This window comes from Lagenorhynchus albirostris, chromosome 12, assembly GCF_949774975.1.
Source record: "Lagenorhynchus albirostris chromosome 12, mLagAlb1.1, whole genome shotgun sequence".
NCBI lineage: Eukaryota > Metazoa > Chordata > Mammalia > Artiodactyla > Delphinidae > Lagenorhynchus > Lagenorhynchus albirostris.
In genome coordinates this window covers 27,407,102-27,430,799 of record NC_083106.1, presented here as the reverse complement: position 1 = coordinate 27,430,799, position 23,698 = coordinate 27,407,102, and the positions used below count along the sequence as shown (strand labels likewise).

Below are 23,698 nucleotides of genomic sequence, written 5' to 3'. Positions count from 1 at the left end.
AGACTTAGATCTAAGTCATAGAAATAATGTTTTCCTGGGTTTTTTTTTTTTTTTTTTTTTTTGGTTAGGATGGAAGCCTCCTGCCAGTAAATGTCTCATTTATCTGGAATTTATATCTTAAGGACATTCAAGCCCTAGAGAATGTTTTATTACCCAGTGGTCAGTCTAATGTTGAGCTTAAGTCATTTCTGAATTCAGCCCTTCTGTTTGTTTGTATAAAGATACAGAGAATATTCTGTGACTTTCTTATGGTTTACTCCTGAGTCCTCCACGATATTTCTGCTATCTTTCTCCTCTTTTCCATGCTTATAGGCACCAATCTAGTTTAGGCTCTCTTCTGCTTCCTCAGTTATAGTCCTAACTCTAGACTCCTTACAATTTATTTTCTAGATTAACTTACACAATGCTCTGACAGCAAAACCTACCAGTGGCTCTCCATTTTTCTATGTACACTCAAACCCCTTTGTCTGACAGTCAAGGCCTTGGTGGTTTGGATATAACTACCTTTCTAGTTTTACCTAAAAATTCATAACAATCATGGCAGCTAACATTTATTGAGCACTTACTACATTTGAAGCACTGTGCTTCACATAAAGATTAATATAACATACTGTATGCATTTATGAGCATCACAGTGATTCTCTCATTTAATTTCCACAGAAATCATATGCAGTATGTACTATTAATTACTCCACTTTACCAAAGAGGAAACTGAGGCTTGAGAGTTTGTATAACTTATTCAATGTCACAAGATTACTAAGTGATAGAGGTGGAATTCACATCCTCCCTTTCAAGTCCAATAATATACTCCTTGTCATCATTCTGACCCTACCCCATCTTTAACTATACTGTGCCACTCACTGACCCTTTTTTCCCCCGATTTATTGAGACATAATTAGCATATAACATTGTGTAGCTCACTGCTCCCTTTATATGCCATACTTTTTCCACTTCATGGTCTTATTGTCATACCATTCTCCTTGAAAGTTCTTTCAAATTCTCTTTCCCATCTCTGTTGAAAAATGATTGCCCTTCAAGGCTGTGGATATAATCAACTTCTCCCACCACAGAACCAAAGTTGTTTTTTTGTGTGTGGTAAACTCACGTAGCGCTATGTCTTTGTTTTCTGATTATACAGAGTATATCTCTCTACTATATCTTAAGGATTTCTTGAATTGTGAGATTTAACTTTATATTCCTCAAAGTGCCTAGCAAAAATCTGGGATCAATCAGTATGTTCCCCTAAATTCATGCTGTTAAATTATTACTTTCCCTTCTTATCAGAAAGAAACAAGAATGGGTTCTAATTCATTATTCTACTTGGCATTTTCAGGAGTTAAAGAACTGTCATTAACAGCCTTTTATATCATACTAGTGATTTATTTGGCTCCTTAGGTATCAAGCTGAGCTTTATGAAGTGTGCTAATTTTTTTTAAACAATGAAAGCTTCTAATAATGCCATGTAATTAAAAAAGTTCTCAGAGAAGCTGATTCAGACTTTCCGCCAAAGGATTGTGTTGGGCATAGAAGACGTAAACTTCAACCACATTTTAGCACAACTTTCATCATTCTCCTGTGGTTTGACTTTCTGATGATGCCTAAACTTAAACATAAAAGGAAACCCCACCTTATATGGATGACTTGGAATGGAAAAGAAGCTCCACAGCTTTCCTGTTTGGCTGGTGGGTTTAACCTTTTCCACACGTGCATTTGCTTTGAACTCCTCCTAAGTTAGGTGCTGTGTAAATACAAGTTATAATTAACATGCTTTTCTTTGGGTTTCCCTGAACAAAACACTTTCTCTCATGATGTGCTGTGCATATTTACTTTGAATGAATATGAATTTTGAATTTAGATTTAGAAAGTAGATAACGTGACTGAAACTCATGTCTTTTCTTTGCCTTTAATCTAGGGCTGTAGGATTGGATCCAAATGTGAAGGGAATAAAACAGGGGAGAACCTTCCTGTTTAGCCACAGAATAACCAGGGATAAGAAGTTGAGCTTATAGGTTCTAACTGAGAGTGTTATTTTTCTTTTTTATGAAAACTGACCTTTGGTATTATTGTGCAGCTGCTAACCAGCTGTTTCCTTTCTATTGTGGTTCTTGTGAGCTCTCTGCTTTAAGTTTATACATCACTTGGGATTCTGAAGGATAATTAACTATTGCTTGTAGGTTCAAGGTAGTGGTTGGGATTTTGTTTATTTTAGGTTTTTAGTTTAATCCAACATGTTTTAAATGGTTTCTCTTAATTGCTGTTAGGAGTATGTGAATGTTTGTCGAAGCTTGCCCAGAATGGTCTCCATGTTCAAGTGAGGGAAAACGTTGAAAGTATTAATAGGCTAATTAAAACTCACCTCTCTCATCTGCCCTTCACTATTCTGCGAAACTTATATGATTGCCTCAGTTCCCCACTTACCACTGAAGTTGGAGACTTCAACCCTGAAAGAAGAGACATTTATATGCCTACAAGTTTATACACAATAATAAACACTGTGTTCAGGTAACAGCAGCTTCAGTTATTTAGTGCCTTCACTGGCCTGATGGCAGAGTTTCACCAACAGGAGAAAATCCTTTGGTTTGTCACATTGAGTATGGCCTGGGGTCAGATAGATCAAGGAATTATAAACCAGAAACATATGGATAGTATATCAGTATTATTATTCAGGATTCACTAGCTACAGTGTTGAAACGTAATGGAGTATGTTGATATTTTTATTTTTATGATTAGCAGATTTAAATTATAATAATCAACACATAATATTTACCAAATGCTATTTAAGTTTTCTGCATGTATCAACTTATTAATCTTCTTGATAATTATCATAATAATCCTCTTGATAATAATTATTATTATTACCATCCTTGTCTTAGAGAAACTGAGAGAGAGAAACGTTAAGAACTTTGTACATGATCCTACAGCACATAAGTGGAAGAGCTAGGATTTGAATGCAGGCAGTGTAGCTCTTTGCCCTGCACTAGACTCCCTTGAGTTGTTGCAAAAGTAAGTGTGTAATTAACCAGTAATAATTAACTAGATTCATGATTTCAGAATTCATCTAGTCGCAAGTGCCTCTGTAATTCTTGTGTTTAGTATGTTTGATTGACTTCCCCCAAACCAGTTGAACACTTTTTCATGATGCCTAGGGACCGCTAGTGTGGGGTAGAAAAGCTTCTATCTAGAGGATCAGCCAAGTCAAAATGAGGGCATATCAGGGTGTACCAGGCAATGTCAACCAAATGCAGAGTGCATTGAGCTGAGATTACTAACTACATCAGGCTCCAGTAATTCAAAGGTTTCATAGGAACCACCTTTTCTAAAACCAAGGGCAAAACTCTCATTTATATGCCTATATATTTGCTAAATTTTTGCTAAATTTTTTGAATTTTTGCTAAATTTCAGAGCCTTTAAAGGTTATATCACCCTGATATTCCCTTAAATTAACTAGGTCAAAGAGCTGAGACCACAGAAGGGGCTCCCAAAATGTTTTTGCGTGTTAGCTTTTCGATGGATAAATGGATGAATGGAAAAATGAAAGAAAGAGAACCGAAGTACATGCCATGGTTCATTGTGGCTGCCAGGCAATCTTTAAATGATTTTCTTTTTTTCATAGTTTTGTCCTCTCCTAATCCTTGATAGACAGGCAGGGAAGAGGGGCTGTAGAGAGAGGTAGTGCTATCCAGGTAGTTTTCTTTCTTCTTCTCAATCATAGTTGTCACAAAATATTGAAAAAATAATCTCCTTATTATTCTTGGTAAGGGGCTAGGAATAGATATAAGGAGGAATAGAAACTAGAATAACAATAACAATCACACAGTAGGTAAAATGAAATCACTGAGTTAACAACTGAGAACTAGGTACTGACAGCTTAATTTATGGGCTCTGCAGGCCATATTACTATAGGGTGGGTCCAGTCAGTATCTTAGAGCAAGGAACTCTGGCCAGAGTACTATGAAATACTTTACAAATCAATACTTACAGTTGAATGCAAAAGATTGATTATTTATACCTTTAAGATGTATACATAGTACATTGGTTTTCTTTGATTTAATATATATTTCTATATTACTTGGAAGAAATTGGTAGCTTTGACAATAGTTTTAAATAACCAAAACAGGTACTAAATCAATAAGATGACAGCTAATATGTGCTTTACATAGTAGACATGCTATAAGTAATTGAGAAAATGTAGATGGACATGAATAGGTGGAGATGAACAGATGAACTCAGGGTGCCAAACTCTGAGATTCTACTGGGGAAGATTGAGGCTCAGCGCTCTGGGAAGGTGTAGTGAACTAATAAAACGTCATGCTGGGCTTCCCTGGTGGCGCAGTGGTTGGGAGTCCGCCTGCCGATGCGGGGGACGCGGGTTCGTGCCCCGGTCCGGGAGGATCCCGCGTGCCGTGGAGCGGCTGGGCCTGTGAGCCGTGGCTGCTGGGCCTGCGCGTCCGGAGCCTGTGCTCCGCAACGGGAGAGGCTACAACGGTGAGAGGCCCGCGTACTGCAAAAACAAAAACAAAAACAAAAAAACGTCATGCTCAGTCATTGCTGAGATCCCAACTGAATGAAGTGAGTAGGTGAGGTTATTAAGGACTCAAAGATGAACAGAAACAGAGTCCTTTCTAAGGTGGCATACGTGCCTTGGATAAGACAAGGATGGTCAGTGTTTAACAAGTGAGCGAGAAGTGTTATCTAATATTAGGTGTTTTGCTGTCAGATCAAGAAATTAGGCAAGACCAAGGGACTGGCCCAGGCAGAGTAGTACACAGGGCTGCCCTTAAGAGGTGATTGGAACTAAACAGCATTTCCCACCAGAAAAGCCAGAAAACCATTTTAATACAAAGATTCAGGGCTTTTCACTACCTTTTCTCCAATTTTCTTCACTTAATCTTTTTTTTTTTTTTTGCGATACTTGGGGCTCTCACTCTTGTGGCCTCTCCTGTTGCAGAGCACAGGCTCCAGACGCACAGGCTCAGCGGCCATGGCTCACGGGCCTAGCCGCTCTGCGGCATGTGGGATCTTCCCGGACCCCTGCGCCACCAGGGAAGCCCAGATGATTTTGTTTTTTTTGGTTTTTTTTTGCATTCACTTAATCTTTAAAAAGGTGCCAGTGACTGGAGATTTCATGGAGTCCATAAAGCCATAAATATCACATGCAACAGGATAAGTGTAAAATTTTGCACTTTAGCACTTTGCATGAAAATACAATTTTAAAAAGTGAAATGAAGCATTACGTTAGGACTTTTTAGATCTAATTTTGATTCTGCCACAAATTAACTGTGTGACTCTTGGCACAAAATCTTTTAGATTCTTAATTTCCCTATCTGAGAAAGAGGATGTGGGATAAGACCATCTTTGGGATTCTATCTGGATTTAATTTTATAGTTTTACAGTTTAGAGGCTTTCACTAAGTACAAATTCAACATGCAGCAATGCTGTGACATATGATGCCCAAAATCTAATTCATTAGGAGAAATACAGAGACTAGATCATCCCACAGTATTCAACACTAGTCACTTCATTTGGCTGGACAATCAAGTTCTGGCTGCCATATATTTGGAAGGATATGGGAAAATTAATAGCGCATCTGGAGGAGGGTGACTGAAGTGGTTATGATTCTGGAAACAGTATTATGGAAAAAAATTGTAAGATGAGCTAGGGCTTATTATCCCAGGCCAGAGAAGAAGGAGGCTCCCAGTAACTTTCTTCTAATATCTCTTCTTGAAGCTCTAGGGGGAAGGTTATAAGATTTTCCTAAAGGCTACATAAAAATAAATAAAAGAGGGCTTTCTAATGATTAAAGTTCTCTAGTAATAAATTGGATTGCTTTGTGATGAAGCTATCTCCCTCACAAGGGTAGTGTTTAGGGAAAACTTGAACGACCATGTCTGTCTGGGTGGAAAGCTGGATCTGATGACCTTGAGGGTCCCAGGCACTCAAACTTACTTCCATCCTATGATTTTCTGAGTACTGATGTTAGTTTTGAAATTACAATAAAAAATTCACATGCTAGTGTCAGCCATGACTAATTTTTAAGGCATGCTAACTAGCTATTTTTTGATTAATCAGAAATAAAATAAAATAACCAGAAATAAGTTAAAAGTTGTCAAAACTCAGACAATTCCATTCAGGTCTAAATAAGAAAAGTATAAGAAGCTGCAACACAACCTAGAACCTCTAGGTTCTCACCAGCTCCTCTGCTTCTTTCTTTTACAAGCGTTTCCCTAAGCACATCCCTTTCCCATTTTATCCTGTCTTGGAGTCTGCTTCTTAGATGGTCTGAACTGACACAGGAAAAAACACACAATAAATATTAGCTATTTTATTTAAATTTTAGCTATTTTACTCTTCCCTCTATGACTCCAAATTAATTTGCTTTCTTTCTGTGAACAGTTTCCTTCTATTGATGGATATAGAGTTAAAGTGAGTTGGAATTTTATGTTATTTTCTAATGGAAAAGTGGAAGTGATCTTCCGGTTGGTTATAAAACAATTCGTTATTTTAGGAAGAAGATAATTTAGAATTGAAGAATTTTAAGAAGAAATGAACGTTTTAAGTGGAAGTATTTCATATCACTTAATCTTAGACCTCACATCTAACTGGACTAGTAAAATCTACACTGGTGTGTACAAGATCACTATTTAGCTGTAGACATGACTTTCAGGAGGGCCAGCCGAAGGGAAGTAGAGAAAGTCAAACACCTGGCCAGGCAAAAGTCCCTCCACTGTCTAGATTTGCTGTCAGCTCCTCCTCTGTCTCTTCTGCTAGCATGTCCAGCCAATGTATGCCAGATGACCCAAAGCCAGGAATTTCCTGCAAGGTAGCATGAGGGACAGGAAAAACCATGTGCTTCCTGGTTTTGGAGGTGGCACAGGGCTGTGGAGCAGCCAGTAAAAGCAAACAGCCAAAGTGGGAAGGGATTTGGTAACCTTGTCAACAGAGTTTTGCTTTTCAGCAGAATGACACAATCACTTGTCAAATTTCAGTCTGAACTCAATTAAGAACTACTGGGAACACACTGCAGAATATTTACTTTCAAGGATACAGTTTAATAGAGAAGACAACTACAGACTCAGTCAGGGGAGACAAACAGAAATAGACCCAGCCTTTGCTGCCTTAGAGTGTGGTAGGCTCAGTAGTGCCCTGGACTCAGGTAAGGCTATTCAGGAATCTCTTCACTGAGGAGAGTCTTGAGAAGAGTTGAGGAGAAACAGAATGACATTATGTTTTAGGTGGAGAGAAGGGTGCAGTCATTCTAGTTAAAGGGAACTGCTGTAGACCATAGCTGTGAGGCAGAGAGAATGATTTGTGAATAGGGCTCAGGAACTTGGGTAAACCTTTGAGGTTCTTAAACATGGTATAAAACACCATATAGCAATAAGTAGAGTGAGCCTATAGGAAAAAAATATATATTTCAATTATTTAAACAATAATTATAATTATTTCAATTATTTAAACATCTCTCTCTTTTATCCTAGTAAGAGGTCATATAATATAAAGATTAAAGGGAGGAATTGGGATGCAGTGTGGATATGAGTTACAGTTCTGTCACCTATTAGTCATGTCACCTTAGGAAAGTTACTTAATCTTTCTGAGCTTCAATTTCCTCATGAGCTAAATGAGGGTAAATAATAGTCCCTATTACAAGGATTCTTGTGAGGATTACATGAGATAAGGTATGTACGATGTTTAGCACGGTGCCCATAATATTTTGTGGAGGCCCAGATTCAAAAGTGACCAACTAGAGGAGTTACTGAGGCATTTCGGTACAGTCTTGCTTACAAAGATGGACACACATGACTTTTAGAAATTTTTATTGAAATTAGTAATTCATGATGGCTTCATCAAAATATAGCATTAATATAATCAGCTTTTATTACATAATGCAGTTTATATTTTCAACACAAGGATATCAAAAGGACAAAAAGATTTTCTGCATTCTGAATTAGAGCTTTCATCTGCTAAAAACATTTTATGACTAAGAAACAGAGATGATTATTTTCACATGAGAGGGGCTCAATAAATAACTTTTAAAATGAATAAATCCACCCATTTAGTCAACAAATTTTTTTTAGTGATACATCTATAAAAAACTAATGTAGGGTTATGTGAGAGTGAGTGGGTTGTGTGTGTGTGTTGGAGGGGTGGTGCTCTGCAATTTAGATTGGGAGCTAGTCCTAAAGCTTAAGTTCTCAAATTGCTTGAAAACTGCAATTCCTATTAAGTATGTTTAAATTAAAGGCTGTTATTAGATGTATAATAATATTTCAAATTTAAATTAAACATTTCCTTCTGGAAAGTTAAATTTTGTTTATTTTAGGGTTCATAGACTTCTGCTGTTTTATTTTCCTTTCATTTGAAAATGAAATTGGGGGAAAAAACAAAGTTACTTTCAGTAATTGAAGGTAAATCCTTAAGCATGGATTTTTCTCCCTTTGGCTAATGTTTCATTGACCTCTACAATAATGGCATTTCTAGAGTGTCAACCAAGTGATTACTCTGGACTCTCCCCAGCTGATTTTCATTGACACTATCAGAAACTGTCAAGAGCTCTTTGGATTATTGTAAGTTTTTGTGTTTGCATAGTAGTTAATTTGCAATAATACACTGTTTTGTTGAATATTTGATGTTGACTTGCTGATGATGTCCTTTTCTATAAAGCATTTCCCACATGGAGTAGAATACATGCCTGAATTCTCAGACTCATCCATTCATTTACGAATTTATCATGTGACTATCATGTGCCAAGTGCTTTTGATATTAGGTTGAATCCTATGCAACTGTTGATACTTCAGCTTTTATTGCCTAAAAAATAAAAAATTTAATATGGTTCAGTTTATTAAAAAACAAGTTCTGCTTTAAAGAGCTTTCAATAGAATATAAGGTTTTAGATGTATAAAAAAATGAATGCCTTTAAAAATTTTATTTACATCTGATTAGAAATTTTGTGGCCATGAAAATGTAAAATTCTATAGGTCAAAAGTATTTCTGTGTAATGACACTATTTCTCTGGTACCCAGTCTCATTTAGAGGAACTTGTTTTCTATGTTAAGCATCCGAGAGTAACAAATGATTTCTTAATCCCTGTGCTGTACCATAAAAAATCACTTATTTATCCACTTTGTTGAAATCTTAAAAGCTAATTTAGAATCAGAATTAAAGTGAGAAGTTGAATAGTAGCCCAGGTTTTGTCCTGCTTGGAAGAAGTAATTAATCTTTAACTTTCCATATCCCTACTTACCCTCTTTCAAAAGGACAAATAATTTCCCTTACCAGATACCTTCTAAATGCCAGAGCTTTCATAATACACACTGACATGGTTCAGGAAATTAGAATGGTGCTAGAATGGGGAGCTACATGTACGTGCTTCAATTCAGAGCATTTTTACCCCCCCCCCTTTTTAATTGAAGGGCTGATAAGAGCAGTGGCATATAGATTCTGTTCTTATTCAAAGCCTGATTGTGGTTATGATTCCTGGCAAATATGTCCATCACTACAGAAATCCACAAAGGGCTTTGACTTGTTGACCTTATTTAACAACCTTAAGAGACTTCAGAGTGCTTTGTGCCTTGGGGACAGGGGGAGCAGAGAAGGATAGTGGGAGGGGGTAAGGAGGGAAAGGAAGGCGAGGGATATGAATGTTGTAAAATGCAGTTATTTCAAACCTGAACGTTTCATTTTTAATTTACACTTAGGCGTTGTTATGTAATGGAGAGAGCACAAATTAAAAGTTAAAAAGATGGGGTTCCAGTCTGCTAACCCTAACCCTCCTTCCCCATTACAAGCCTATCTTCCTCTGTACCCACTGTTCCCTCCTTCTCCCACTGCAGTGGAGGAGGTGACCCTCCTTGCCACAGGGCCAGTTTTCCTACCGTGCTCAGAATTCCATCCTCTTCTTATCCTCTATAGTCCTTTTTCTCTTCTATCTCTTCACTTTCTCTTTTTCTAATGGATCCTTCCTGTCAGCACTTAAACTTGTACAAGTCTTTTGGTTTTAAAAAGTCTCTTCATTCCCTCCAGTTATGACCCCAGCTTTCTTTACCTTTACCTGCACACAACAAATAGCATAGAAAGAAAACAGTTGTCTTTACTCAATGGTTCCATTTCCTTAGCTCACATTTGTTAATTAACCTTCCTCTGAAAGGGTAAAGGTTTTTTTTTTAACATCTTTATTGGAGTATAATTGCTTTACAATGTTGTATTAGTTTCTGCTGTATAACAAAGTGAATCAGCTATACGTATACATATAGCCCCATATCCCCTCCCTCTCACGTCTTCCTCCCACCCCCTCATCCCACCCCTCTAGGTGGTCACAAAGCACCGAGCTGATCTCCCTGTGCTATGCGGCTGCTTCCCACTAGGTATCTATTTTACATTTGGTAGTATATATATCAATGCTACTCTCTCATTTCGTCCCAGCTTACCCTTCCCCCTCCCCGTGTCCTCAAGTCCATTCTCTACATCTTTATTCCTGTCCTGCCCCTAGGTTCTTCAGAACCATTTTTTTTTTTAGATTCCATATATATGTGTTAGCCTACGGTATTTCTTTTTCTCTTTCTGACTTACTTCACTCTGTATGACAGACTCTAGGTCCATCCACCACACTACAAATAACTCAATTTCGTTTCTTTTTATGGCTGAGTAATATTCCATTGTATATATGTGCCACATCTTCTTTATCCATTCATCTGTCGATGGACACTCAGGTTGCTTCCATGTCCTGGCTATTGTAAATAGTGCTGCAATGTACATTGTGGCACATGACTCTTTTTGAATTATGGTTTTCTCAAGGTATATGCCCAGGAGTGGGATTGCTGGGTCATATGGTAGTTCTACTTTTAGTTTTTTAAGGAACCTCCATACTGTTCTCCATAGTGGCTGTATCAATTTACATTCCCACCAACAGTGCAAGAGGGTTTGAAAGGGTAAAGTTGTTAATCACTTCTCTGATCAATGCTAAGTTCAGCACACATTATTAACATTTCATATCACTTGACCTCCTACCGAAGTATACTAATCATTCCATCCTGGTGGAAACCTCTAGTGCCTTGGTTCCCATGACACTAGAGCCTCAGATTTTCAGCTAACTTTCTACTTGCTCCTCATTTTCCTTTAACCATGAATCCTCATCCATCTGATCTGTAAACACTGAACTTCAAGCTTCAATTCTAGACCTCTTCTCTTTTCCCAATACCAACCTTATTCAATAGTTTTCTGGTCTGAGGGAATCCCAACATAAAAATTATTATTCCTACATGTCCTGGTAAATTAGCATGATCAGTAAGTTGTAGATATAATAAACCAATAATAATGTTAATTCTCTTTGAGGAGAGAATGATAGTTTTCTATGGATATGTTTATTTTGGCCAACTTATTATCAGCCTATTCATTTTGTGCAGTTGCCCTTCTCACTGACGATATCAACTTGAAGGGTCATAGAGGAAACTTTAGTTTTTTCTTTTTATATTTTTTTTTGTTTCCAGCCTGATTTTTTTAAACCTCCTCCAATAAGACCTAAAAGATTTTTCACAAATATCTACTATACAAGATTTGAATTAGATGTGCTATATGATGTATAGCATATGGCAAGAGTGTTTTTTCCCTAGTTATGGCCAGAAATGATTTTTCAGTTTATCTTTATTGCAGTTTTTTTTAAATTTTTCAGTTTACCTTTATTGAAAAAAGAAAGTGTAATTAAGCTTAGTTTACCTTTACAATATTAATTGCTTTATTTTACTTTCATAAATTTTTAAAACTCATAAGGGAAACAGAATAAATGTCTATGAAATAACTGATTTAACTCAAAACGAAACTTACTTTTTTGCCGTACACGGGCCTCTCACTGTTGCGGCCTCTCCCGTTGCGGAGCACAGGCTTCGGACGCGCAGGCCCAGCGGCCATGGCTCACGGGCCCAGCCACTCCGCGGCATGTGGGATCCTCCCGGACCGGGGCACGAACCGCACCGCTGCATCGGCAGGCGGACTCTCAACCACTGCGCCACCAAGGAAGCCCGAAACTTACTTTTTTAAAGGTAGACTTGATCAATTTAATTCAAATGAAATTTTTAAATTGATTTTAATTGTTATTTACAACACGAAGATTTATTGTCAGTGCTGAATAGTAAACTTCCTAAAATCATAAGCCAAAGCAATATAAATAAAATGTAGCTTAGGATATATATATGAAACCCAAAATATTTTATATAAGACTTTGACAAAATATTTTCTTTCTGAGTGACATGATTAGGTTCAAATATAAGCCTAGCAGTTACAATATTATTATGCGATGTGTTGGTTTCTTGATCTCTTTAAAAGCCTGTATTTGGATTAAAAAATTATTTAAACAGAAAAGAATGAAATTTACATATGTAATGTGAAATTGTGCTTGTTTTCTGCCTCAAAAATACACAATTCTGGGTCAAATTTTTGAGACAAGCATACATGTATTTCATTATTGACTGTAATTAGGCAACTGCTGTCTTTGTTTTAGATGCTGATTAAATAAACACTCATAAATGAAAGAAGTTGAAACCACGGCAAAATGTTCATTGCTTCTCTCTAAGTGGCAGGATACTCCGCGGCCATTGGAAATCCAGGACTCATCTAGAGGCAGAGCATTAATATCATCCTGAGTATATAAGCAAATTTCAGCTCAAGTTATTCCTCTTTCTCAAACTCAAATTCTCATACTGAGAAGGAAATCTAAAGAAAGGGTCCCTAATACAGCCATCTGCTTGGATTAAAAGGGAAAACACTTGCAGTGATATTCCAAAGTTCTCTAGATGGTTTTCAATATGTCTTGAGACTTGTTCGTATCACCCTCTGCCTCAAACCCAAGTAGCAGTTAAATTATTTCAAAATTTCCTTTTGCAATATACATTTTTTCTAGAGACTTGGTTTCTTTTAAATTCAGGAATCTTTTCACTTGCAATAAAAAAAAATCCTGGGTCTTACAAAGATTTGTTCAAATGGATAACGTGATGAAAAATGTCTGCTAAGTAGGCTAGTTTCTGCAGCCGTTCTTTGTCTTCAAAACAGTCAGCAAAATCTGGCCTTGTATCAATATCTGGAAAGTGCTCCAATAATTCCCTTTCAGCTAAGACACCCTGCTGAGAACTGTTTCTCTGTTAACCGCCTGGATTTCTGTATGTAGGTGTTGATTCTCCCTTTCCAGGTTTTCAGATTGTCTTAAAACTAACTTAAGTGAACCTGTCTTTGTTGAATAACCATTTTTGTAGTATCACCCAGAAATTTTTTTCATTTTATTCAAGAGTTTTTGACATTAGTAGCTCTCTGGAAAGAAATCAGGGTACTGTGATGTCAGTGTGAATGTGAATTTTCTGGGGAGCACCACCAATACAGATGCCAGTGCAATTCTTGTGAAATAGAACTTCTGTTTTCAGTTATGAACATAAACATCAACTATATCTTGTCCTTGTTTTGGGCAGCATTTTGTAGGAGAAAAAAATTTCTGGAATTTCACTATCATTTACAAATCTTACAAATTCTACGACGTGACATTTGCTGGTGAGATTTGTTTCTTCATCAAGATAATAGATGGATGGAGAGCCTCTTGTTACCAGCTTTCCAGTTATACAAAACCTCTTTAACATCGAGTAGCGTATCATCAGCGTGTCAACATATCCTACTAGATGAGAGTGAAACTTGGTCAATTTCTTGTATGGAATCCCATCCTCGTATTTTACTAACTATACCTTTACCTGCTATTGATATTAAGTTCCCACCAACTATGCAACTTTTCCTTTTTTAGGTTATAAATTATGCTCCTCATAACTCCTAAATAATTTGCTTCCAGAGCCTTTTCACTGGATGTGACTTTTTTTCAACCAAACTCTTTATCCTGTTTCAGATTCAAACTGCATCTTTCCTTGTCAAATGGCTGTGATTTGTGCCTGTATTTTCAATTTTGCCAGAGTTATTGCTGCCTTTTTAGTTGTTTGCCACAGATTGTATACAATGGATAGGACAGCTGGGATGTATAAAACTCATTAAGTGGCTTTTGTTGTGAAGGTGATCTTCCTTTGGGTCCCTTGCTGCACTCATGCGGTGAATTGACCCAGAAGATTGTAACTCCTCATCATTAACTTTATCAAAACTGTCCATAGGCCTAAGCCTAGAAGCCTCTTTTTCCGTCTCATACCTCATCTTCAGAAATCACCCTTCCTAACCATCAGGCATATTTGTGAAACACAAATGCAAATAAAATATGAAACAGAAAGGCACGATAACTACTAAGTGAGAAAATCTCGAGAAATGGGAAAACCTCACAATACAATTTACTTTTAACCAACATAACCCACATTTTGCAGCCTTTAGTATGAGAGCAAGCAGGAGGCGCACATTACTGTTGGTGTGTAGAACTGTGCTCTTTAGAATGAGAATTTCCCTCTGATTTTCTGTTACATCAGTAAAGCTTATTTGCTTTAAGTTCGTTGGCTGTGCATAAAGGGAGTTGCAGAAGATAATTTGAGAAGGAGAGGTTGACATCATTCTCCTACCTTCCTCTACTTTGTGTAACAACAGCACCTATCAGACTTCAAAAGCCTCCCCAACTTGGCATCAAAATCGGAGCATGGACGCATCCCGATGAACACTGTCCCACTGCCGACTGCTGTATGGGGCCAAAAATTTGCTAACAAAATTGCTAATAGGAATGCTCAGTCACAGCCCATCACATCATGCAACACATGAAGCTCAAAAACTGACTTAGTATTTTTACAGTCATTCTTTCACATAGGATGTCTCACAGACCCTAGGATTCTGCAGATCTATTGAGAAACCCTGCTGAGACAATCTCACCTGCTCACAGGCTTCACTTCTCATGCCTCTTCTTACTTCTGGGTGTATAAATTGCTTACTCACTGTCTGCACTTGAACATTTCATAGGTACATCAGACTCAATGTGCCAAAACCCAAATTCCCAATTATGTCTCTTCTCTTTCCCCCACCACTCAAAAAAGCAAACTGTGAGCCGCTCCTACTGTTGTGGGAAATACACCACTATCCGCTAACTGCATACATCAACAACCTGAGCATCTTTCTTTTCTCAATCTCCTTGACCTCCATATTTAGCCAATCTCCAATTCTTGTTGATTCTACTTCCTAAATATCACTAAGTTGGACAAATATCACTAAAAGTTATCCTAAGTTCCTTAGGACTGTGTACTTCTGCCTGATTTCACTCACAACAATTGCACGATTTGTTGGTTATTCTCTATCACCGAGGCAACTCTGAATTCTCCTGGAAGGCAGAGAATGTATTGGATGTGTTTACCACCTTATCTCCAACATTAAACCATGCTAAAAACAATTGGTGGGATAAATGAGTAAATGAATGAATATTTAAGTTCACTACTTTGCTACAGCTCTCATCTTTAGGAATAGAACTACCATAACCATTACTTAAAAGAAACCTGAATTTTTATTTTGGTTTTGTAAATTAATTAGACTTTTTATAGTAAGCAAGTTGCTTAACATTTGAAACTTTTTTAAAAGTGATGTCTACCTTACAATCTCATGTGCGTTACAAGTTTTATGTGATAAAATACATTTCGATATGCAGCAAATTAAAAAACAACATGAAATTTTAAGTTATAAAAATAATTATCTGTGGCTTCAATTTATTGGCATGAAAAATCATTTCATTTATTTGTAAGAGCAAATATAAATATTGATTTGAGATTAGCATTGCAGCTGTTCAGTATTTCAGTATACCCATTAATTATTGCAGGGCATAATTTTGAAAAGTTCAAGGAAAATAGAAAGATCATTTTTACAGTTTTATTTCTCTTACTACTATCTAGAAAATGACATTTTGAAATCAGTATTTCCTATAAAGAAAAATACCCAAATGTATAATTTTAATAAATTTATATGCCAAAATTAATATTTATTTTCTTTTCTGTTTGGATACAAACCAGCATAGACATGAACTTAGCTCTTTTCTCCTGGGATACAAGAACACACTATTCAAATTCAATCAGAACATCCAGATGTAAACGAACTGTTCATCCAGGGTTCAAAGGATGTTCACTTTGGCTTTAGTTCTTGCAGACTGGATTTATGTCAAGACTTAAGAAAAAATTAATTAGTAGTTCTGGACAAATTAACGAATATTGTTATTTCAGCTTGAAATCACTTAGGTTGACTAGTTATCGCAAAAGAAAAGTTGTCAAGATGTGATCAATTATTGCTTAAGTATAAAGATTAAAAATTAATCTCCTGATGTGAATTATGAGGGCTTTTTTCCCCCACCATATTTTTGAAAAGCAGGATAGGTATTTATCAGAGAGGAATCCAAAATCAGAAGTAGGAAAGAATGTGCTTTTAAGGTCTTCAAAGTTTTTATCCCTATTTAGTCTTCTCTTTCTTTCAACACACCACACCAGGCTGATGCACTACTGTGGCTGATGGCTAACTAACTCCCTGCTGGTTGCCTGAACATGACTGCATCAGTTGAAGGATATTTTGACTAGAACAACCTACTATGGTTATAGAAAGTGTAATGCTTTGTTCTCACCAGCTCCAAAGAATGAACATATGACAACCAAAGCAAAATCCCCCAAAGAATGTCAGATATGCAAATTATTGATTTGAATTACTTGTCTGACCTCACGTTTTCCTAATGGTAATATAAGAGATTAACATATTTTAAAAGTTTGTCTTATCTTTTCCAAAACGGCGTTTTGTTTTCCAGAAGTTTCTGGCCAGCATGATTTAAGAGTGTTATAACCTGGGACTCTCAGAGACCTATTGAGCATAGGAGTCTTACCCTCTAGTAAAATAAACCTGGATTTGTAGAATGTCTGGGACAGAAAATCTTCCTCGCTATGTTCTATTTAATGTATTTGGATTTGTGCAATACATTTCCTAGAAAAATTCTTCCTCTTACTCATACATACCCAAGGTAGGACAAATATAAAGGAAACCACTTATTGGTATATCACACTTAAATGGCAGAAAACCAAGAATAAAGAACAAATTTTTAAAGTAAGCAGAGAAAAAGACACATTACATATGGAAACAATGAATGACGGCCAACTTTACAGGCCAGAAAATTATAAAATACTATCTTTAAAGTACTGAAAGAAAAAAACCAATCTAGAATTCTATGTTCAACAAAAATATCCTAAAAATTGAAAAAAAAAAAAAAAGAAGCCAAAAGCATTTCCAATAGACAAAAGGTGAGAGCATCTCTTCAGTAAACTTGCACTACACAAAATTCTGAGAGGTTTTCAGACTGAAGAAAAATAATACCAGATGGAACTCTAGACTTACAGAAAGTAATGAAGAGAACCAGAAAGGGTAAATATTTGGTTAATGTATGTATTAAAAATAAGAATACTAAAACAATCTTTTAATAAAAAATTAAAATACTAAAACAGTATTTTAATTTCTTCAAAAATATATTGACTATATGAAAAAAGTAATAACAATCTGTTGGGTCTATTACATGTGTAGAATAAAATAGAGCACAAAGGTCAGAAAAGGGGAACATTTTTACAATTATAAACTTGAAGTTATAAGGTTCTCATATTGTTTGCCAAGTACCATAGTATTATTTGAGGGTAAACTTTGAAGACATATGTTATTATTTCTAGACTGAGCAATCTGTAAAAAACAAAAAAGCATATCAATAGAGTCAACAGATAGGAATAGAGTAAATACTAAAAACTACTTTATTCAAAAATAAGGCAAGAAGAGAAATGGAATAAAGGTCAAATGGTATAAGACAACAAGATGGGAGATTAAAACGCAACCATATTAGTAATTACATTAAATATAAACAGATTCCTGCTAAACACTCCAACTAAAAGGCAGAGATGTTCAGGCTGTATAAAAATTTCCATCTATATATTCTTTTAGAAAAAACACATTTAAATAAAAAGACACAGACATTGAAAGCAACAGGTGGAAAAAAGTATACCATGAAAAAAAACCTAAGCTTTTCAAAGCTGATGTGGTTATACAAAAATAAGACAAAGGAGACTTCAAGACGAGTATTACCAGAGACAAAGAAAGGTATTTCATAATGATATATGGATTAGTTAATCAAGAAGACATAGCAGTCATCAATCGTAAGCATGCGTTTACCTAATAACAGAGCTTCAAAGTGAATGAAGCAAAAATTGATAGGACGAAGAGAGAAAAAAACAAATTTTCATTCACAGTTGATATAATGTTTAGTTTTGTGTCAACTCAGTCAAGCTGCAGTATTCAGTTATCTAATCAAACACTAATTTAGGTGTTGCTGTGAAAGTATTTGGTAGGTGTAGTTAACATCTACAATTCATTGTCTTTAAATAAAGGAGATTACTCTTGATAATGTGGGTGGGCCCTCATCCAATGGCTGAAGGCTTTTAAAAAACTTGAGTTTTCCAGAGAACAATAAATTCTGCCTCAAGACTGCAGCATTAACTCCTTCCTGAGTTTCCAACCTGCTGGCTTGCCCTAAAATTCACACTTGCCAGCCCCTACAATTGCATAAGCCAAATCCTTAAAATAACTCCTGTATATATATATATATATATATATATATATATATACACGAGTTATTTATATATATCTCCTAGTGGCTCTGTTTCTCTGGAGAACCTGAGTGATACAGTTTCTTAGTAGTAGTGGTAGACAAAATAATCTGTAAGAATATAGAAGATTTGAAAAACACTGTCAGCCAACTTGATCTAATCAACAAAAGCAGAACATTCTTTCAAGTACGTATGGAACATTCATCAAGATAAACATATGCTGGGTCATAATATAAACCTCAATATCAAAGATTGAAGTCATACAGAGTGGTTTTTCTGACCACACCTATATTAAAATAAAAATCAATAATAGAAATATAACTAGAAATTATCCAATATTTGGAAATTAGGCAACACACTTCTAAATAACCCATGGGTCATAAAAGAAATTATGATGGTAATTTTCTCCTGAATGATAATGAAAAAACGTTATAAATTTGTGAGATGTAGCTAAAGCAGTGCTTAGATGGAAATTTATAGCTTTACATGCTTATGTTAGCCAAGGAGAAAGGTTTAAAATCAGTGCTCTATACTTCCACCTTAAAAAGTTAGACAAAGATAAATTATACTGAAATTAAGTACGAGAAAGGAAAGAATAAAAATGATAGAAATCATGACATATATAATTAATTTTAAAAATATTTGTCAGATTTTCCAACACAGACCACTACTCAGGAATAATTATTTCCACGTGTGAAATCAATCATATCATCTTGCTTAAATTCTTTCACTGCCTCCCAACTTCAAACTCCTCAGAGTAACAAATAGTACAGTACCTGGTTAGGGAGTCAGAACTATGTCTTTCTTGCCTCCTAAGTAATGGGTGTCATTCCTGATATATAGAAGACATTGAATAAATATTTATTAATTATATTAAATAAATAATTAATTTAAAATGATGAAGAACTTTTGAGGTCAGATGCTGCTTACGTGCCCATTTCTTGGGTCAGTGTCATACATACTTTCCACTTGAGTAATGAGACAACTGCTATTTCTCTTACAGTCCAGGTTATCTTCTTACATGTGTTTCTACTGCTTAGCATCCTCCACACCAAATGTGGATGGCGGGGCTGTTTTACCTCATTCTCTACCTATTACAGTACTTAAACGTCATCTCTCCTGTAAAGTATTTCGGTGCTGCTGCAGGAAAAGAGCTATTCTCTCACCTACTCCAACAGCATTTATTAGCCTGTATCTTTTCCAGCTCCACCGAGAGCTTCTTGATCAGAGAGGGTATCTTTTGCTTCTGTATCCACAAAACCTAGCGTTCCTGATGCACGGTAGGGGATAAAAGTGCAAATAAACACAGACACAAATACATTAATTTCTTGGCAATATATTACACATAATGAATTGTATCAATAAGAGTAATATCAGTGACTGGATAGTTTAAGATACATTCTTAAAATAGGTTGTCCCTAACTGAGTATTAAGTAAGTAGTAGGCACTGGATTCAGACCAGCTCGATTCAAGTCTCTGTGCTGCCCCTCATCAGCACTGTAGACTTAGACAAGCTATTTAACTTCTCTATACCAAATCCACAAAATTGAGATTTAAAATGAATCTACCTAATACTGCTGTTGTGAGGATTTGATATAATCTTGGGACATGCTTATTAGTAAAGTAGCTGGCAGGTAGTTACTCAGTAATTTATTAGTTGGTTTTGTTGTCGTTATTATTATTGATACTTACAGTTTGGAGTCAGATATGAGCCTAACTTGCTGCATCATTTACTGTGAGATTTTGGATAAAGTGGCTAACTTCTCTGAGTTGCAGTTTATTTATACGTACAACGGTGAAAACCAGGTATAGAGCTGCTGTGTGGTGTTTTCACTAAGATATTGCAAGTCTGTATATAGTAAATGCTTAAAAGATTGGGAATTTTTGTTATTTTGATTCCTTCAATATCTATGGTTTTCTCTAGGATGAAGAATGGAAGATGCTGGCAGAGCAAGACCAAGTAGAAGAAGTGAAGAGTGGTAACTTCCACCATGAAAATTTGTTTACATTATGGTAGGCAGACGTTTCAGGGCAAATACTTCAAAAGCCATAAGAATATTTTCAAATGTCCAAAAGCTTCCAATCTAACTATAATAACAAACTAAAACTAAATATTAACAAGAAAAACAAGTGACTTCAAAGACAATCTTAGAGTGGGTTCTTTTCATCCTAAATATGCCTTCTAATTATTTTATAATTATGGATAAAATTACACAGTAGGTAAACTTACTCAGTTTTGATGAGTGAGCAGTATGCCTTATCAATCTGTCTTCATTCATTCACATATTGAGAGCCGTTATAGCTGTATAAAGCTTGGCTCTTGCACAAAGTAAGTTTAATATTAGCTTTAGTTTAAAAATAAGCTGATGGGCTTCCCTGGTGGCACAGTGGTTGAGAGTCCGCCTGCAGATGCAGGGGACACGGGTTCGTGCCCCGGTCCGGGAAGATCCCACATGCCGCAGAGCGGCTGGGCCCATGAGCCATGGCCGCTGAGCCTGCGCGTCTGGAGCCTGTGCTCCACAATGGGAGAGGCCACAACAGTGAGAGGCCCGCGTACCGCAAAAAAAAAAAAAAAAAAAAGCTGAAGTTAAATGAGATTGTATGACTCATGTTTTGACTAATAGGGAAAAACCTTATGTATAGCATTTTGTATTTTAAGGGTGAAAATATAATTTTTTGACCCTGAAGTTTTAAAATTTTTAATATGTGTGTAAAAATGATTAGCTCTATCGAGAAAAGGTATCTCTTTATAACTGCAGACATTATTTTATTTTATGAGCAAGGTTCAATAGTTTTATTCAACTAAGTTACAGTGGCTTTGTTCTATATAATAAATATAGGTGTAAAGCATGTCATCCGAAATGTAAAAGGAAGATACATCTATTGGCCTAAAGTTAGCTGCTTGTCTGATTTTACCCAGGTAAGAAATGTACAAATGTGTTGGCCATTGATGAAGGGGAATGTTGTTTCATAATGAATGATTTCTCTCTGCTAGTTTAGAGAACATGTTAGCCAAAGTCTATGCAACTAGTTTCAATCTGGGTTTATGCTTGGCATTCAATATATATTTCTTGTTTCCTAAGAGTCACTCAATCATAAAAATTTGGGAAGTATTTGGTAAATAAGATTTCTACTTTCTGAGAGAGTTAACAAAGTAAAAGAAGACCTCCCCCCATGTAAGAAATGATCTAGTGGTGGAGTCAAGAGAAACACAACTGAAAACATATAAGAAAAGATGCAGAATGAGAGCTGAGGGTGAACCACGGATAACAGACTATTCGATGTGGTCTGTTCTGATCAGACCTTGACCCTACTTATGAAGGTGGACCAGATGCCAAGTATTAAAGGATACTGCGGCTGGTGAAATAAAGAGAGACATTACCAAAGAAGTTCATTAATTCACTGGAAAAATGAAGAAGTAAAACTATTGTCATGGGTGACTGGGGTCATGAGCATATTAAAGGATACTGTGGCTGGTGAAATAAAGAGAGACATTACCAAAGAAGTTCATTAATTCACTGGAAAAATGAAGAAGTAAAACTATTGTCATGGGTGACTGGGGTCATGAGCAGAAGAGGTAGAATGTGCTCTAAGGGTAAGGATAAAAACTTAATTGTGATGGGGGGAAAAGTCAGGCCTGAAGCCAGGGGATGAAAAAAATAAATGAGGGGAAAGGTAATAAAAGAGTTGGGTGATTTAGGAAGCTGAGTCTGTGAACAAAGGGAATGCACCAATGCTCTTCCTTCATGCATGGCCCAGGGAAAGCGTTACAGGGTTTAATGGCCTCTAAAGGCACCACTCTGCCAGGCTAGATGCTGAGCTAAATTATAATTGTGCTGCTCTCTCTCATTTGAGTGGGTGCCTTTGTTTATTATCCATAAGTGACTGCTTCTCAAGAGATCAATATTCTTGGTTCCATTCTTGATATTTCAGTATTCTTATCAATAAGAACATGGCTTTTTACCCCCAGCATCTTAGCATGATGTCCCAGACATTTTTTGCTGATTTTTAATACTTCGTTTACAAACATAATACCCTTCCTAAGCCCCCGTTTCAGCACTCACCAAATCAAAATGCTAAGATATAGCATTCTCGAGTCCAAGGAATGTTACAGTTGTCACCCCAAAAATTAGAACAACAATCACACGAATTACAACTCCTTTATTCAGAACACAAGTCTGCTATTCTTGAGCTCATTCAACAAATATTTATCAAGTATCCTCATATGGTTTCTGTTTTTTGTACAAGTGCTTTGTATAACATCTTTAAGCCTTTCAGGGTGTGTGTCCTCATTCGGTGACCTTTGGTTGGGAAAAGAGCACCTAGCTTTTGATTACCACCTCATGCCAGCTCCCTAAAGGATGGGCTGCAGGTGTAGGGCATAGTTTTACTGATTACTCACTACTTGTGATCCTGCCAATTTTCATTAATGGGAATATTTCTATCGAAACTTAGCATTCTTGAAATGATTTTCTTATGGCTCTACTATGTAGTTCTTTTTGCCAATCCCTGATATCAGAAGTTTTTATAACTGACCTCTGAGCCCTTGGTCTGTATTCCCTTTTGTCTCCTGGATATAAATGTGGTTTCATTAGATGTTAGACCAGGGTTACCTCATAAATCATTTCTGGACTTTTCAAGGTGAAGCAATGCTCCCTTAACAGAGTCTTAGAAGCGAAGAATATTCTTCTTTTCTTTATTCCTTACTTATTCAAAGATACTCAAACTATATTTCACTACTGGTGGAGATTATTTAGTACAGCTGGACTGACTTTACAATGCACTAAGAATGTGTTCATGGAAATTGGCTCTAGAGCAGTGCTTCTCTGACTTGAATATTCATATAAATTGCCCGGGGATCTTGTGAACATGCAAATTCTTCCCATCAGTAGGTCATTGAGTTTCACTGAATTTGTGCAATGAAATTAATCCCTTCCTGAACTCTGACCCCAAGGATCTCCAGTGTTTCCTGGAGTTTGTTAGAAATGTACATACATGGGTACCACCCAGATTTACTAAATCAGAATATGCATTTTAACAAGAGCCCATGTAATTTGTTTGTACATTGAAGTTTGGGAAATATTGTCCTAAAAATCACACAGAATCAGGCAAAAGCACAATTATTATACCCTCTTTCATTATATCTTTAC

At 36.3% G+C, this 23,698-nt stretch overlaps 1 long non-coding RNA gene across 1 annotated transcript in view; it reads left to right on the top strand.

The window, feature by feature from the left end:
• Positions 1-20,528, top strand: part of LOC132530806 (uncharacterized) — a 101,410-nt gene extending 80,882 nt beyond the window's left edge. The window contains exon 3 of the long non-coding RNA XR_009543895.1: positions 20,473-20,528. This is a non-coding gene — a long non-coding RNA (uncharacterized LOC132530806). The remainder of the gene's footprint in view (positions 1-20,472) is intronic.
• Positions 20,529-23,698: the final 3,170 nt, after the last annotated feature.